The sequence below is a fragment of the Pelobates fuscus genome, chromosome 3, assembly GCF_036172605.1.
Source record: "Pelobates fuscus isolate aPelFus1 chromosome 3, aPelFus1.pri, whole genome shotgun sequence".
NCBI classification, from domain to species: domain Eukaryota; kingdom Metazoa; phylum Chordata; class Amphibia; order Anura; family Pelobatidae; genus Pelobates; species Pelobates fuscus.
The window spans coordinates 357,767,362-357,786,161 of record NC_086319.1 but is presented as its reverse complement, the minus strand read 5'-3'; the positions used below and the strand labels follow the sequence as shown (position 1 = coordinate 357,786,161).

General features: G+C 40.8%; 1 protein-coding gene across 4 annotated transcripts in view; it reads right to left on the bottom strand.

Annotated features, from left to right (window-relative positions):
* Positions 1-18,800, bottom strand: part of ADGRL1 (adhesion G protein-coupled receptor L1) — a 283,392-nt gene that overhangs the window by 250,544 nt on the left and 14,048 nt on the right. Inside the window, exon 1 of one of the 4 annotated variants that reach the window (XM_063449238.1) lies at positions 10,061-10,101. The exons of the other annotated variants lie outside the window; for them this stretch is intronic. The gene's annotated coding sequence lies outside the window, so the exon portion shown is untranslated. Of the gene's footprint in view, positions 1-10,060; positions 10,102-18,800 lie in introns of those variants that run through there. 4 annotated transcript variants of the gene reach the window in all.

The window sequence follows — 18,800 nt, the reverse complement described above, 5'->3', positions numbered from 1 at the left end:
TAGTAATCAAGAAAAGGTAGTTGGCCAAGTGGTCTATAAGCCCTTTGGCCTTATCACTGGGCAACTGTCATGATTACTATATGACCCAACACGCAGAACTATGTAATACACAATGAACAAGGATAACGTATACCGGGCCTTAGAATGGCCAGACTTAACATAAATAAAGAATGGTCAAAATACTAGCCGAGGTCAGGGACACAGAAAGAGACAAAATGAGGAAACAAATCAAAAGTAAACCAGAAATACGGGGAAGTCAAAATGCAAGCCCAAGTCAAATCCAAAAAAAAACTAGAATAGGAACACACTCTCTCTTAACCAACTAGTGGAAACCACAACAGGACACTGACCAAATGCTTTTGAGTTTAAATAACCCTCCTAAGGCTATGATTGGTTGTACATAGCCTTGTTACCCCAACACGTGCATGCACATCGTTTGTGTGATGTCACATGCATGTCGGCACCAACTTTGTTGAGGACAGAGGCGGGGCTACATAGTTGCTTGGGACCGCAGCGGCCAGCATTCATTAGAACGCTGCACCGGTCGGGGATCGACGAGGGTGCTGAATGGCAAGCTGATCTGCCTTAGGTACGTTTTTATTATTTTTAACAGCGTGACCGCATCGATCGGATTCGGCCACACTGTATGGAGGCGCGGGGGACGTGACAGCAACATTACAAACCAACAAGGACCAAAGGATCGCCCAGCCACTTGGTTCTACATGAAACTCCTTCCAATTAGCTGTGTCTTCCAAACCAACAACAACAAAAAATGCATACAAACCAACAAAAGTTTCAAACAAATGTTAAAAATACAAAACAAAATAAAAACTAAACAACACAAAAACAAAAGATTCCATGCCTTTAGTCCTTTGACTAGAAGCTGAGTTGTAAATAGCTAGAGTTGTAGCAGCATATGAACACCTCTAGATCACACACTGTTTTTGAGTTTCTGGAAGTACAGAGGTCTAAGTCTCTACACCTGGCTGGACTCTCACCCAAATATATCTTTGGAAGTGCTACGTTCAAGTAAATCACAGCTGTCACAGGTCATCCCGTGACTTCTTTTAACCCCTTAAGGACCAGACTTCTGAAATAAAAGGGAATCATGACATTAAGGGGTTAAAATAACTCCTTTAACAGACCGCCATGTTATTAAAAATTACATTACAAGAGAAATCTCCAAAGACAAATACAAAATGGCCGCCTTCAACTACTTCTGAGGTACTTGTTGCAATCTGTTGGTATTCGTAGCCGGTACTTTTGCTCAATCACCATATGTTACAATTGCTTCAGTGTACAAGATGATTGTTTTCCCCATTTGGAAACAGCATGTCCTAAACACCTTAGAAATTATTAACCAAGGAATGAAGCCAGCTCTATTCAAGTTTCTCCACCTTTCAGTTGAATTTTTTTTTTTTTTTTGCTGTTATTTTGTGCCTTTCTTAGTTTCTGTTTAATACTCAGTGGTGGCTATATATATATAAAGTGTTGTGTGGTGAAAAAATGCAATAGAGATGGAGTTACCAATGGAATATACTTATTGGATCCACTGGTTTCGATGGTGATTGCATTTCAAAGCATGATAGTGCTACCCCATTGTAGCCTGAGTCCCGGTTGGAATTCCTGCAACGGTAACAGAATTGGTGATGCGTGGCGGTTAGTGCTGGCCTACAAGATGTAAAACATATATTGAAATGCTTCTTTTTGTCTGTATGTAATATACTAATTTTACCTAAATTGTTCGAGCTGTTTAATCCTTATTATTACAGCACTAACTGCACACACTGCAGTGTTCAGGACACTTGTACACACTTTGTATATATATTCCTATTATGTATGCTCATTATCACATTGTACGGCTACCATACAGCTACTTGCTATTCATATTTGGCCGTTGCGGTTTCCTTTCTCTCATTTAGCCTTTTTTGTTTATTTGCTGATTTTTCATTTTGGCCTTCCGAATATACTTTCTCTATGTGAATCTTTCTCATTTCTACTTTATGTTTTTACTATTTGTTTAATCTTGTTTCTTGTTGTGAGCCTACATTGCACTGTGTATCCCAGTCAACCATTCAGTACAGTTTGGATCCTCTCTAAATCTTTGTGTTACATAGCCATCTTCAAAATATTGACTAGTCGGTTTATCACTATTAGGTGGTGTTCTTTTAATTGCTTTACGATTGCAATATCACAGTTGAAAAGGCGAGATTAAAACAGTGATGTTGTAAGGACACTGCATTCATTAAAGTGCAGCATCATCACATTGCGGATCATTATGGCTTCAGCCGTCACGGTGAAGGGTACATAGGAATACTACATACTGGAACCTTGAACCATATGAGATGAAGGTAGGTTTCATAAACATAATATTAATGTGCTTGTGTAAGGATACGGTCGCCTCTAGGGAGTAATCTGACAACCATGCCACAAGTGTATAGGTCTGTCTCTTTCATCTTCTGAGTGGTATCCTACTGCTTATAAAGTAATGCCACCTATGAATTCACTACAGTCTAATATATATATATATATTTTTTTTCATATTGACAAAAATATCAATAGAATGACAAATAACCCATTTCTTAACAAGCTTAAAACAGTTGTGTTTTTTTTGTGAATTTAGACATGGAATTCTAGAGCTCGGGGGAAGCAGTATTATCAGGAAATGTGGAAAGGTGTATTCTGAAAATATTTCATAAATTACTTTGACAGAATTTGTTTGGAATATTAAAAGCTATAGTGATCCAGTCTTATACACTTTCTCCTTATGTGACTCAAAAGAAAAGTGAATGAAAGTACCAATATGATACTTTATTACTGGAGCTCAAACGTACTGAGAGGGAGCAGTGATGGGTGAAATATCTCTCCTCTCTCATGCAAGATCAGCAATTAAAAAGCTAACAGGTTCTTCAACCTGCAATACTAGGAAACAGTTCTTTGCAAATAGAAAAATAAATGTATAAGACTTCAAACCTATTACTGAAACTTCAGACCTTTTGCTTCAGTTTTAAGCATCTAAGAATATTTCCTGTTGTGTTCCTTGAGTTTGAACTTTTTTTTTAAAGGTGGGGGGACGGGGGGGGGGTAAAAATAATAAACAAAACACCTGGTTGACTTGAATTTTGTTTTTCTCGCTAAGGTAAATAAGATAAAAGACGTGAAATCGGTTTAGATTGACGAGGTGTGATTTAACAGGAATTAAATTGTGACAAATAAGAGCTTCCAAAATCACATTTAAAATATGCACAGAGACGTGTCAGAACATGCTACACACTCATACTATGATACTGTATACTGATTAAAATATTGATTAAAATTGTGTCAAGTTAGTATTACCATATTGTCACACAAATAAATATGACAGCAGGGAGAATAGTGCCTTAAGGTAAATTAGCTAGCCTTCTAATTCGGTAATATAGGAATGTGTAGTGTGCACATCCTAGAGGCAATATTAATCAGTCTATCATCTCTTTATCAGACATGTCCAGCCTTGGAATTCCTGCTTGTTGTTTAAACTCCGTGGTAGAGAGTTTTGAGAAGTTTACTCCAACAAAAGCTGGTGGAAGAAAGTTACACACCCTTGATATTTGGTTTATCCTAGTTTAGCCAGAATACTTCAATTCACTTGTGAATGTCAGTCTGTCTTGGGATAGTTCTCTTTTAGGTGGAAAAGACCTTGAGTACAGCCACGCACTCTCTATCCAGATTAACCTACTTGATCATCCATATCTGCTCACTCCATCTCTGATCATTGCTGGTTTAACTCCACTCTCCGACCTGAACTGTCACTCTCCATTCAGATGCACGTACTCTCCAGTTTATCTATTTAACAGTTCTACAGATTAACCCCCTCCTGACCTCATCAGTCTACTTTCCATACAGAACCACTCTATTTCCAAGCTCTTATCGCAATCCAACCAAATTTGATGACTCTCCATACAGATCCAACCACTCTATCGCCCAGTTTTACTCAGTCTCTGCTCACAGTTGCTTACATCATCTGACTCTCTTAACAGTTCTTACCAATCTTCATTCAGATCCACTTCAACATCCAGATCTGCTCACTTTCAGTCCATCACTGATTATCTTTGAAATCTGCCAGTTCTTTGGCCAGATCTTTTAAATCTCTATTCAAATTCTCTCAAATCCTCTATACACTTTGCGTTTTAAAAGGTTGGCCAGATATACAGTGTTTAAAGATAGTTTGTCCATATATATGTCCCACCTTGTCCCATCTGAATAAATGTATTTGCAATACTGCTGTAAATGTTAGCTACCGATTGAAGAGACACAAACATAAAGGGCACACCATCAAATGCTCCAAAAATGTCAATATCATTTACAGCATGGGGTTATTTACTGAGGATCAAACGCTTAACCAATTAGAAACGTGTAATAATCTAATAGTAATGTCAATTGTACATCCTACCATTTCACACCAGTTTATTTAATATTCTTTAATAGTCTCACATTGCCAGATATGTGTCACAAGCTCCAAGCAAGTGCTCATTGAAAAAGTAAAGCTAATATCACTGTATGCAAGATCAATCGCAGGAAGGCTAGAATTTATGGTAGGCTACTGGGCACCCTCATGCAAACCCTATCATATCACTGTGAACTGATCACGCATTGCCTTTTGGGTTCTGTCTCTCAGTTTCAGAGACCAAAAAGCATCTGTGGTCACCTATCATTTGATGAATAATTTAAACCTGGTCAACTAAATGCTTTGTGGGATATGCTCATGCAGGTCATATATTGTGTATGTAACTAAAAGGGAGTAATTTTTTGTTATTGTTTGCAGTAATCCTATGCACTTATGTGTAGTATATGTAGCGTGAATAGAAGTACTGGAAGGGAAACTAAGAGTAGATTTAGCATGAAAGTTGGAGAAATGTGCTTGCTCTCGATTATCCTGCGAAGAACTCATTATGTCCTGATGAGTAGTCAATCAGCTGTAAAAGCCTAGAGGGAACTGCATATTTTAGGCAACACAGCTGAAACACAAAAATCCTCAGACGCACCTATCCAGGTTGGCTATTTTGGCCTAATATTTATGATTTTCTGTTACAATTCCCAGAATTCATGGTTTAGTGAATAATGCTCCTAAAGTTTGCAAACCCCAATAACAATTCTCTACAGCATGCACTTTAATGACCGACCGCAGGAAATGTATGGCACAATATATAAATAACATATACATAGGACACAAGGTCACGTGTTTAGAATGGAAGAAAGGAGATTGCGTCTAAGGCAATCAAAAGGTTTTTTTAAAGTAAGAAAAATAAGGACGTGGAATTCTCTTCCTATGGAAGTGGTTTTATCAGAGTCTGTATAGATACTGAAACAATAACTGAATACATACTTGCAAAAACATAATATTTGGGGATATCATTTTTAATTTTGGGGGTAATAGCTTTTGATCCAAGGATAAATTTGACTGCCATTCTGGGGTCAAGAAGGATTTTTTTCCTAGTTTGTTGCAAAATTGGAAGTGCTTCACACTGGGATTTTTGGCTTCTTTTGGATCAACAGCAAAAACAGATGTGTGAAAGGCTGAACTTGACACATACGTGTCTCTTTTTAGCCTCTGTAACTATATAACATACAATCCACATACAATCACCCTATTCCCAACCCCAAACTCATCACATTCTGATTGAGTAAGATATACGCAGCATGTGGTATCAAGAAAACTATGCAACATATATAGCTATATGTTGATCATGTGAAGGCATTGCAGACACATAATTAGTTCGCCTTTTTAGTTAATCCGTAAAAAGGAGGATTATGAAACAGTAAAGGTAAAACACTCAGCCTTTCTGGATTGATAATCTGAATTCCCTGTAAAATCATTCTCAAAAAGGTGCATCATGCTCTGTCGGAGATGGATTATCTACCGAGAAGGTGGATTATGTATTACTGTTGGTCAGATTGCCAAGTGGCAGATAATGACAAAAATGGATTGTGGACGGTTGAGTAATGGAAATTTTACTGTATAATGTGTAATGATAGTAAATGGATTATACTGTATCTTTAAAGGATGTAGATTTCTCAGTAGCATGGGAAGGATGTCAACTATAACTCAGGATGCTAGCTAGTTTTGACATATACATTTAAACAAAGAGTGTTAAATGGTAATGTTGCCATAGCAACACAGTAATGTCTCTGGTTTATACGAATACAGCCGTATAACACAACCATTAACAAATGCAGTGTTAATAATGACCTTGCTAACAGGAGAGGAGAGGGTAAGTCTAGGACTTGTTTGAGGTTAGAGGGTCGGTATCGTTAGGAGTAATTAAAGATGTGGGCTAATTTTTACAGGGTTAGGGAGGATTTAAGATTAGGCTTAATTATGTTTAGGGTTATGGGTGACATGGTGACATAAGGATACGTGACTTTCTGATGTTATGGGCTGAATCTGCCATGATTCTTAGCCAGACTATGGAGCTATGATGACAACACAATGTTTAAGTTCATTAAATGTGATACTTTTTAAGATGGCTCACTTTGGACACCACATACGCCCAAGAAACCCACACATGGTTATTTAATTCAATAACCATGATACTAATTGGTGATAATTCAAGGTGAATCCAAAGAGTATTTCAAACTGAAGGTCAGAGTAGCTTAACTGGAAGAACGGTCTTCAATTCGGCTTTTTTTTACCTTAAATTTGAAATTAACTTTGAATTGACCTTGAATTCTCACTTTAGTGAATAATTTTATAATTACATCCTTCCGTTGGATGGAGAAAAGTGACAGAGCTGCCTTAAATGCAAATGTGCAAAAGCCAAATATATTAGTACATTACATCCACTGTGTCTTTGGAAAATGCATATTAATATATATATATATATATATATATGTATTTGTCTATATATAATTTCCTACAGCAAGCAAAGTAGAATAACTGGAGGAACATTTTATTTCTTAATAAAATAGATATGTACCAGATACAATGAATATCCTAAATTCTAAAGCCAAATAGAAAAATATTAATATTTATTCAGTTTATTCTATTGGGTTCTATGGGGCTCCTGGGGGGAGAGTGTATTCTTGGAGGAAAGGAAGTCTAGTTACATTACAAAAGGTTAAAACAGCTGCAGAGTACTTACAATGACATTGGCTCCCCGAGGGATTTCACAATAATGGGCATTAAAAGTTGTTACCATTGTTGCTGCAAACATTAATAATGACACAAAGAGAAAACGGCAAGGTTTCTGAAATCTGGTCCTGAGCCACGGGATACTTCCACATCGCTCTACAAGCCACCACCAAACCGAACACATTATGCACTATTGTATTGTATGGGCTCTCTCGTATGGATAGTTCAGTGGTAAGTGCGCCAATGTTAGCATGTCAGAGTCACATATTTAATTCTTGGCGACATAAACCATTACATCATTTTTTATTCTTCCAGGGTTGATTAAAAAGAGACTTCTTTAAATTGCATAATTATAATACTGAGACTCTAGGACACAGTTTAATACTAGCAAAATGTTTTAATGCCCCCTTTCTGGTAAGTTAGTTTGATAACAATATATACATTCCTGGAATCTTTTCTCGCTTCCCCTACACTTGACTGATTTAAATGGTTACTCCATTTTTTTTTTGATTAATTCCTTTTTTAAGAATAATTAACAATGTAGGTCCCCCCTCCCACAGATAAGCCTTTGATTGTACTATTTAACCTGTTCAGTGCCCATGTTCAAGGGGAGTGGAGAGGGATGGAGTAAAAGAAAAGAACTAAATAGATCGGTTCGGGAGGTGAGAGGGCTGTAGGGAGGAAATGGAGGGGACACAACTTGCGCTAGCACAAAAGTGCTAATTACTCTGGCAGACACCATAACCACTTCAAAAAGCAGAAGTGGTCATAGTGGTGGAGTAACCCTTTAAGCAACCTTTAAAAAAAAAAAAAAAAAAAAAGTTCAGTGTAGCGCAACACATACTAACCATAATTTTACCAAATATTTCAACCCTTATTCCAGTTGGTCCTCACACCCCACCAAAAATCTATCCTTACATCTTATCCTTCCCTTCCATGTAGACCCCTACCATTCTGTCATCTGTTATCCCCGCATCCAACTAGAATGTAAACGTTCCCTCAGCCTTTATCTACCAGTATATAGGTATGAGCACATTTCATATAATGTTGCTTTAACGCCAACTTGTTCTTTAACCCTGCTATATTGTACGCCAATACTGAAATTGCAACAGCTTTATGAAAGAGATAAATACTACCAATAATATATAGGCAGAGGAAAAATGTGCCTATCAGGCAGTTGTCCCTCAGATTGATGTGCCCTAGGTAACTGCCTACTTATGCAATTGTCAATGTAAACTCAGATCATGTAGTCAATCTATCTATAGATGTATGTAGCCTATAAACAGGGCTAGCCCAGCTTCAATGCTCTGGGAGCCTCTAAGGAAAACAAACATTAACACTAACAGAGGCAAAGCAATTGGAAAAAGAAGGAAGTGGACCTGAGGCACTGTGTATAATCAGAGCCATACAACAATGTCTCACCTTTAATTATTCTCATGTAGAATATATACCTCGCCGAGCTCCCTCTACACCATCAGAATGCACTCAATAATACGCAGAACATTAAGTTTAGAAAATACAGTCCAGATCCTTCCGTAATAAAATAATAACAACAACAACAACAAAAAAATGATACCTATCTGCGTTTAGCAATCAGCTATAGGATGGCTATTTTAGAATTTTCTAAAAATGTATCAAATGAACAGCTCAATAAAATATCTAAAAATCAGAAAAATCCCAATTTACAATAAAATGCCCGATAACATGTCAGTGTACTCAACCATAAAAAAAATGTGCAAAATAACCCTTACACACATATAAATAAATCACATAAATGGATTGAGGCAAATGTCACTATAAGAATACAAAGCAAAACACTTTTCTCGGGCAGTACGGTAATAACAAAGGGTTATATGGATAAGATAACAGACTTTTAGACTCACATTTTTCTGAGCCTGTTTATAACTGGGCGCTTTGCAATTATACAGCGGGATTATAATTGACAGGAGAAATTGTCTTAACAGACACGAGAAGAAGGTCCTGTGCACATAAGCTTACATTTTAGGAGACGTGAGATTTTATGTTGCAGTTGTACAAGGGGACTTGGTTGGCTCTTGATTAAAACTTATCTCTACAGAATTAAAAATCTGCTAACTAAGTAAATACATGAATCAAAATGAAGAACAAGTGCCATTTTGAGAGAGAATTCCAATAACCCAATCTACGAGTTCTATCAATATACCAGATCCACGTGAATCTATGGGGGGTATATATAAAAAATGTTGTGTTCACTTTCTTTCCCTAGCTTTCTGGAGCTTTTCCAATTTGCACCTGGAGCTTTTTTATTTTTTTTATTTGTGCTAAAATATTACGTACTGCGCATCTTAAATTTTTTTTAATGTTTACAAACGTATCACTTTCGATTTATAATAAAAGAGGTGGAAAATAGTGCTTTTTCTTTCCGTCAAACAGTCAGAATGGTGGGGTTAAGACTTAAAAAAGGGAACAATAAATCTACAAAAGTAATAAAATATAGTTAAAAGAGAGATTATTTTAGCCCAATACAGAACTTTTGGGATAAAGAAACACAAATGTATAAAGAATAGAGTTACAGTTACATAAGAATAACGTAGCGTGTTTATACAATAGAGGCAGTCATGAAAATTAACACACAACACATTTTAAACACAACAGCAGGGGTGCCCAAAACTAGATCCTCATATGTCATAGAACAACAACTCCTATGATTCTTTGCGTGCCTTTAGAATGCCTTTGGAATGACAAAGCGTCATGCAAGCTGTAGTTTTAAAACATCTGGGAATCTACCTTTTTGGTCACCCCTGCTCTACAGTATTGAGTCGAGCAGTTCTGGTCAACATGGGTGTCCTACAGACCATAACTTAGAGCTCTGTCAATCAATCATAGGCTAAGCTGACATCATACACGGAGATGGGGTTGGGAGTTAGTGTATAGCCAAGCCCCAGAGAGGATTACAGATGACAAACAACATACCCGAGAACTTTCTTTACAAGCTGACCCCGATCCCTTGAAAGCATTGTGTTTTAAACAACCATCCGATTGCTTGCAGTGACTCTACGGTGGCAATATTCAACTGCCTGCCAATGCAGTGCTTCAGAGAATTATAGAACCTCAGCATCAGCAGATCTGCAATCCATCTGCGTTTGAGCAAAGGTTTTATCTCTAATTGACGTACCAGTAAGAAAAGCAGTATTTTTCAATATGATAATGTAGTTGTTACCATGTTGTGATTTGATGCAAAGTCTGATACTTTAAATCTATTTTCCTCTAACAATGTAGCGAGTTGTTGCTGAGAAGTCGATAAACGTTATAGTGCGATAACTTAGTCACACAGACTATATATATAGATATAAAATTGCTTATATGATAGGTGAGATAAAGATCATAGTTATAAATTAACTGTATACTGAACATACAAGGAAGCCATTAAAGGGACACTATAGTCACCAGAACAACTACAGCTTTATGTATTTGTTCTGGTGAGTATAATCATTCCCTTCAGGCATTTTCATGCGAACCTTGACTTTCAGTGTTCACTCCCTAGATGGCCACTGGAGGTGCTTCCTGGCTCAGTGCTGCACAATAGGCAGCTCTGCCGTTCAGCGTCTCCACGCTCTGCATGGAGACGCTGAATTTTTCTCATAGAGATGCATTGATTGGCTAAAATTGCCATTGATTCAATGCATCTCTATGAGGAGGTGCTGAGTGGCCCTGCCCTTTGCCAATTTTAGCCAATCCAATGCTGATTCTGATGATGTCACCAAGTAGGCGGGACCAGCGCAGGCAGACCCACGGAGAGCTGAAAATAAGGTCAGTTTTAACCCATTCTGAGGGGGCTAGGGGAAGGAGGGGGGGGGGGAGCAAGTAACCTAAATGGTGGGTTTTCACTATAGGCTCAGGAATATATGTTTGTGTTCCTGACCCTATAGTGTTCCTTTAAGATAAACTGATAAACATGACAAACATGTGTTACGGAACTCTCTATACTCTGGATTTGAAAGAAACACACACAGGGCTAAAAAATAGCTGATTTTAAGATATATTTTTTTTCCACATCAGCTATTTTCACCTAACATTTGCAATTCCCTTGCCAGTTTTCCTCAATACCTGTTTTAGAGAATAACTCTGATCCAAATTACTAAAAATAACACCAACCCATACATAGGTGTGACAAGTAAGAAAATCTAACAGGGAAGGCAAGGAAAAATGTATTGGGTGTGTGTATATATATATATATATATATATATATATATATATATATATATATATATATATATTCTTCTAGGTGATAAAGCTTAGCAGTAATATTCCAAGTGTGCTGTGGACAATCCAAAATAGGTTTTTCTTATACAGTGTATTTAGTAATATACTTCCAATACTTGCCAACGGTCCTGAATCCCATTCAAAAGTCCTGATTTAGGTCCCCATGAAGTGCATTTAATCCAGGGTATTTTGCAGACATAGAAGTACTTCAGTAATGCTCTGCATATTTACCTGACCTACCGAGTGCAAGTCATCATGGTGCGTGCGCTCCTTGATAACAAACACCTTACATGGATATATGTCCCTCCTGTCTGTGTTTTATACTTTGCAATGTTGGTATTTATGTATTCTATATCATTTATTCACTCAGGCAAAACTGAGACATATAGAAATGTTATCATGCTATTTGCATATGTTTAATGGCTGCAGATAAAAATGGTACATTAGTAGCTTAGAGAGAAAACAAACACGCTGACACACACACACACACACACACACACACACGTATACATTATTTTAATATTCAACATGTATGTAGCATGTGTAAAAATGACCCCAAATGCACTCAATGGCTGCTGCAGTAACTGGTCCTTAGTAACAGTTGTCGAAAGGCAGAGACCAAGGTAACCATGGCAACTGACAGAGCTCTGCCTGGTTTCCAGAGTAACTCGACTGTGGTCCAGGGCCACTCGGAATTCAAAGTGGCCATCTTTGTAACTTGGGGCAGTGTGCTCCACTGCAAATGAATCCCCTTTGCTACTCACGTCCCTAGTAAATTAAAGCTTAATAATCCATTTAGCACTCCCAAAGGGACCACCAACGCTACAGAATGTACTGCTTTAATTAGAGTACATTTTAAACCCAGACCCTATATAAAGAAAGTGTCTAATGCAGAGCCATGTATACAGGCTGGCTTTTCAACAACTTGCAAGAGAATACAAACTTCCAAATCAAGAATGATTGTAATGGAAAACACAAATTATAACACTAGAATTTTAACACCCACCATTTCTGTTCTATCTTCCCTCTTCACATCATGCGGATTTCGATTTGGGAATCAGGTTAATGTTTATGCTTTAGAGGGTAGTATGGTTGTCGTCATTGCCCTGAAGAAAAATTACTGATATGTCTAATCATACAATCTAATCATATAATATAGACAACATATATATGGGAAAAATCAGCACTGGGAACCCAAAGGAGATTAGGGGATTATTCTACTAACAGGTAGGAAAAAGGGCCTCAGTCTAGGGATGAGAGAGTGGTGCAAAATGTCTTCCTTATGACACTAAGTCCAAGGTAACTACATGGATTGTGGGGTACAATTTTGTGTCTTTGGGGGGAGTGTGGTAATATAATTTGCATGAGCTTCCAAATAATGGGTTAAAACCCCCCAAGTCCCACTCATACCTCTGTCTGTATCTTACACTTGTCAGCCTAATACTTTGTCAGCCAGATAATGCTTGCCTGTCCCTTCTGGCCCTGAATTGTCTATGGTAATTATGACGACTGTATTTAATATTTGCCCCAAATAGAAATCAAACTGCAATAGTGCCACCTAGAGTGAGTCATGGAAGAGGGAAAAGAACATAACACAGTCATTTGGTTTGACTTCTGCGCCATAAATGGAAGGAGCAAAAAAAACCAACAACACATATTTTGAGGATGTGCACCTGGATATAACCTGGATTACAGTTTCTTAATTTCGAACATCGAAAGTCATGTATTACTGTTTGCAGAGGACACACGACGAGGTAAGGTGACATAGTCTGAACGGGATATTAATTCTATACAGAGGTAGAGATGTCGCGAACATAACATTTTCCATTCGCGAACGGCGAACGCGAATTTCTGCAAATGTTCGCGAACGGGTGAACCGGGCGAACCGCCATAGACTTCAATAGGCAGGCGAATTTTAAAACCCACAGGGACTCTTTCTGGCCACAATAGTGATGGAAAAGTTGTTTCAAGGGGACTAACACGTGGACTGTGGCATGCCGGAGGGGTATCCATGCCAAAACTCCCATGGAAAATTACATAGTTAAGGCAGAGTCTGGTTTTAATCCATAAAGGGCATAAATCACCTAACATTCCTAAATTGTTTGGAATAACGTGCTTTAACACACAACTGCACAACCGCAAACTCCCCATTTGCACAAGGTTGGATACCAAGCTAGCCATGTCCCGTTCCTTGTCCTCACTGATGTCATTGAAGGTCTCTTCCTCCACCCTGCCACATACAACACCAAGGGTCCCCGAAAGGTGACAACAAGCCCCCTGGGACGCCTGCTGTGTTTGGTCTTCCACCTCCTCAAAGCCACCTTCCTCCTCTGACTCCTCTTCTTCATACTCCTCTCTCTGCATTGCCTCTCTCTGCATTATTATAAGGTGTGTTAAGTAGTACTATCCTATCAGTTTAATCCCTGTTACGTCCCCTATCAGGGGACGTGTATATGGCATCGATTTTAGGAAGCGGGAGATGGAAAAAGATGCTTGGTCGGTCCTCCTATTTCAAATTTGGGGCACTGCGCGTGCAATCTAATGTGCCACCAGATAGGAGTGGTATGTTAAGTAGTGCTATTCTTATCAGTTTAATCCCTGTTATGTCCCCTATCAGGGGACGTGTATATGGCATCGATTTTAGGAACCGGGAGATGGAAAAAGATGCTTGGTCGGTCCTCCTACTTCAAAATTGGGGCTTTGCGTGTGTAATCTAATGTGCCACCAGATAGGAGTGGTGTGTTAAGTAGTACTATTCTTATCAGTTTAATCCCTGTTACGTCCCCCTCATCAGGCCTTTTTTAGACGAGTGTATCGCCCACTATCAGTCCCTTCGGGATCCATCCCTCATTCATCTTAATAAAGGTGAGGTAATCTAGACTTTTTTGACCTAGGCGACTTCTCTTCTCAGTGACAATACCTCCTGCTGCACTGAAGGTCCTTTCTGACAGGACACTTGAAGCGGGGCAGGCCAGAAGTTCTATCTCAAATTGCGATAGCTCAGGCCACAGGTCAAGCCTGCACACCCAGTAGTCAAGGGGTTCATCGCTCCTCAGAGTGTCGATATCTGCAGGCGAGGTGGTCTGCTACCTGTCGGTCGAGTCGCTCTCTGAGGGTGGACCCCGAAGGGCTGTGGCGATGCGTAGGACTTAAAAAGCTCCGCATGTCCTGCATCAACAACACGTCTGTAAAGCGTCCTGTCCTTGCCGGCGTGGTCGTGGGAGGAGGAGGATTACTTTCACCTTTTCCCCTGTTAGATTCCCGTTGTGCTGTGACATGACCCTTATAGGCTGTGTAAAGCATACTTTTTAATTGATTTTGGAACTGCTGCATCCTTTCCGACTTGCGGTAATTCGGTAACATTTCAGGCACTTTTCTGCTTATACCGTGGACACCCAGTACAGGTCGTTCTCCTTCAGCCTATTTATACGAGGGTCCCTCAACAGGCACGACAGCATGAAAGACCCCATTTACACAAGGTTGGATGCCGAGCTACTCATGTCGCGTTCCTCGTCCTCAGTGATCTCACTGAAGGTATGTTCTTCCCCCCAGCCACGTACAACACCACGGGTACCAGATAGGTGACAACGAGCACCCTGGGATGCCTGTTGTGGTTGGTCTTCCTCCTCCTCCTCAAAGCCACATTCCTCCTCTGACTCCTCTTCCTCAAAATCCTCTTCCAGCGTTGCCGCAGGTCCAGCAAGCGATGCTGATAAGGCTGTTTCTGGTGGTGATGGTGACCACAACTCTTCCTCTTCCTCTTCACGCTCATCTACGGCCTGATAAAGCACTCTTCGCAGGGCACACTCCAGGAAGAAAACAAATGGTATGATGTCGCTGATGGTGCCTTCGGTGCGACTGACTAGGTTTGTCACCTCCTCAAAAGGACGCATGAGCGTCCAGTAACGTGGCAAAAAAATTCCCAGCTCCACAGAGGCTGTCCTAGCACCCCGGTCATACAAATAGTCATTAACGGCTTTTTCTTGTTGGAGCAGGCAGTCGAACTTTAGGAGTGTTGAATTCCAACGTGTCGGGCTGCCGCAAATCAAGCGTGTTGTTTCGCCGCTGGACATCTGAAAAGTGCACCATGGCCGTGTAGGAACGCCTGAAATGGCCACACACCTTCCTGGCCTGCTTCAGGACGTCCTGTAAGCCTGGGTACTTATGCACAAAGCACTGTACGATCAGATTACACACATGTGCCATGCACGGCACATGTGTCAACTTGCCCAAATGCAATGCCGCCAACAAATTTCTTCCGTTGTCACAAACCACTTTGCCGATCTCCAGTTGGTGTGGAGTCAGCCACTGATCCACCTGTGCGTTCAGGTTGGACAGGAGTGCTGGTCCGGTGTGACTCTCTGCTTTCAGGCAAGTCAACCCCAAGACGGCGTGACACTGCCGTATCCGGGATGTGGAATAGTACCTGGGGAGCTGGGGGGTGCCGTTGATGTGGAGCAAGACGCAGCAGCAGAAGAGGACTCAGCCGAGGAGGTTATGGAAGAGGATGGAGTAGGAGGAGTAGAGGAGGTGGCAGCAGGACTGCCTGCAAGTCGTGGCGGTGTCACCAACTCCTCTGCAGAGCCACACATTCCATGCTTGGCAGCCGTCAGAAGGTTTACCCAATGCGCAGTGTAGGTGATATACCTGCCCTGACCATGCTTTGCAGACCAGGTATCAGTGGTCAGATGGACCCTTGCCCCAACACTGTGTGCCAGACATGCCATTACTTCCTTTTGCACAATCGAGTACAGGTTGGGGATTGCCTTTTGTGCAAAGAAATTTCGGTCGGGTACCTTCCACTGTGGTGTCCCAATAGCTACAAATGTTTGGAAGGTCTCAGACTCCACCAGCTTGTATGGTAAAAGCTGGCGGGCTAAGAGTTCAGACAAGCCAGCTGTCAGATGCCGGGCACGGGGGTGACTTTGTGACATTGGCTTCTTACGCTCAAACATGTCCTTGACAGACACCTGACTGTGGGCAGATGAGCAGGAACTGAGAGGGGGCAAGGAGGACAGCAGTGGTTGACGTGGCTGAAGATGCTGGACCAGGAGGAGGATGGCGGCTTTGAGTTTGTGTGCTGCTTGTACTCATGTGTTGATCCCATAGGCGTTTGTGATGTGCGATCATGTGCCTTCGCAAAACAGTTGTACCTAGGTGGGTGTTGGACTTCCCACGATTCAGTTTCTTTTGGCACAGGTTGCAAATAGCATCGCTGTTGTCAGAGGCAGACACACAAAAAAAATGCCACACTGCTGAGCTCTGCAATGACGGCATTCTGGTGGTGGCAACAGCATGCGTTGATTGGCGTGCTGTCTGGCTGGCCCCGGGTGCCGATGAATGCTGTCTGACTGTGCCACTAGCTCCTTGCGACGACCTCCCCCTGCTTCCAACTCGTCTCCTCCTCCTCTCTGTCTCCCCATCTGAACTTTCCCCCTGTTCTTCTTCTCTTCTAGCGGGCACCCACGTGACATCCACGGACGCATCGTCATCATCAACTGCTTCACTTGTATCTGACAACTCAGTAAAGGAAGCAGCAGCAAGCAGCAGCGGGTACAACATCATCATCATCACACCGTTCGTCCATGTGTGTAATGCTGCCTGACTGAGACATATCCCTGTTATCTACATCCTCTGGCAATAATGGTTGCGCATCACTCATTTCTTCCAACTGATGTGTAAATAACTCCTCTGACAGATCAAGTGAAGCGGCTGTGGTGCTAGTGTTGGTGGTGGTGGCAGGCGGATGAGTGGTAACTTGAGAGGTGTTAAGCTAAGCTGGAGGAGGATGGTGCGTTAAGGTTCCGAGCGGAAGCTGTAGAAGATTGGGTGTCCTGTGTTAGCCAGTCAACTATGTCCTCAGAACTTTTCGATTTCAGGGTACGTGGCCTCTGAACACTGGGCATTATTCTAGGGCCAAAGGGAATCACAGCACCACGACCACGACGGCCCCTGCGAGGTGGCCTGCCTCTGCCTGTTATTTTTTTCCCGATTAGTGGTACTATGCGTGCAAGCCACTGTGACAACAGATATGAGTGGCACTGTGCACTGGCAGAAGTTGGCAGAGTAGACGCTGTAGGCCTGACACACACGCTTACAGACAACTAACTGCTATTCAATCTATACAATAGATTGCTATTCAATCTATTACAGTCAAAAAAAATTTTTTTTTAAATGTACACTACTGTTACACCAGATTTGAGTTGCACTGGTGTGACACTGTGCCCTGGCAGGCCCCGAAACGCACACGTGTGAAGGAAACTGACTGCTATTATTTCACAGTCAAAAAAGTGTTTTTTTTTTTTAAATGCAAGCTATTGTGACCCCAGATATGAGTGGTGGCACTGGGCAAGTGGGCACAGTATACGCTGTGAGGCTGACACACATGCTGGCAGGCAGGCAACTGCAATTAGATTACACAGGGGAAAAAAAGCAGACTGATGTTCTAGCCCTAAAAAGGGCTTTTTGGGGTGCTGTCCTCAGCAGAAATCAGATGAGTCCTTCAGGACTGTAGTGGACACTGAATACACTAGCCTAGCTATCGATTTCCCTATTAAATCAGCAGCAGCTACACTGTCCCTCCTCTCACTAAGAATGCAGCTTCCGAATGAATCTAAAATGGATGCTGTCCAGGAGGTGGAAGGGTCTGGGAGGGAGGGTATGCTGCTGATTGGCTGGAATGTGTCTGCTGACTGTGAGATACAGGGTCAAAGTTTACTCAATGATGACGAATAGGGGGCGAACGCGAACAAGCTATGTTCGCCAGGAACTATTCGCCAGCGAACTATTCGGGACATCTCTGTACAGAGGGTTTTAGATACATTAGGGGAAAGTGTCAGATGTGATTCTTGTATAGATAAAGGCAGAGTTGTGTTTGTTATAAGGAAACCACAAGTCACTTATGCATTAAAAGGTGTTGCAGTTGGAATAACATTCTATGAGTTGGACATAGGACAACTGATTAGGTAACCATGTGAAAAATGGCATTAAATAAAAAAACCTTGAATATGCAGTGGGATTTTGGGCACCAACAATTTGCAAAAGTGCAGATACAGGCTACAAAAAAAAAATAAAAAAAATAAGAGGAATAGTAGATTTTAGTTATGAAGAAAGACAAGAAAAATAGTTCAAATATCAATTTGTTTTCTTTTGAAAAAATAAGGAATCTTGATAGCACTATACAAACATACACGGGGCAGCACAAACAGATTTGGTAACCTGTTTATTATCAGAAACATACAACAGACAATAGGTCATCCATTAAGATATAAATAAAGGTGAATTTGCCTACAGCAGAGGAAAGTCTTCTTGAGCAGATTATTTCATGTTATAATATGTGTGTGAACAGTTTGCTGATCCAAGGAAAATTATAATTGCCATTATAGAGGCAAGGAAGAAAGTCTCCTTTTTTGGGGGCACAGCTGACAACTGATTACATTTTTTGGGGGGG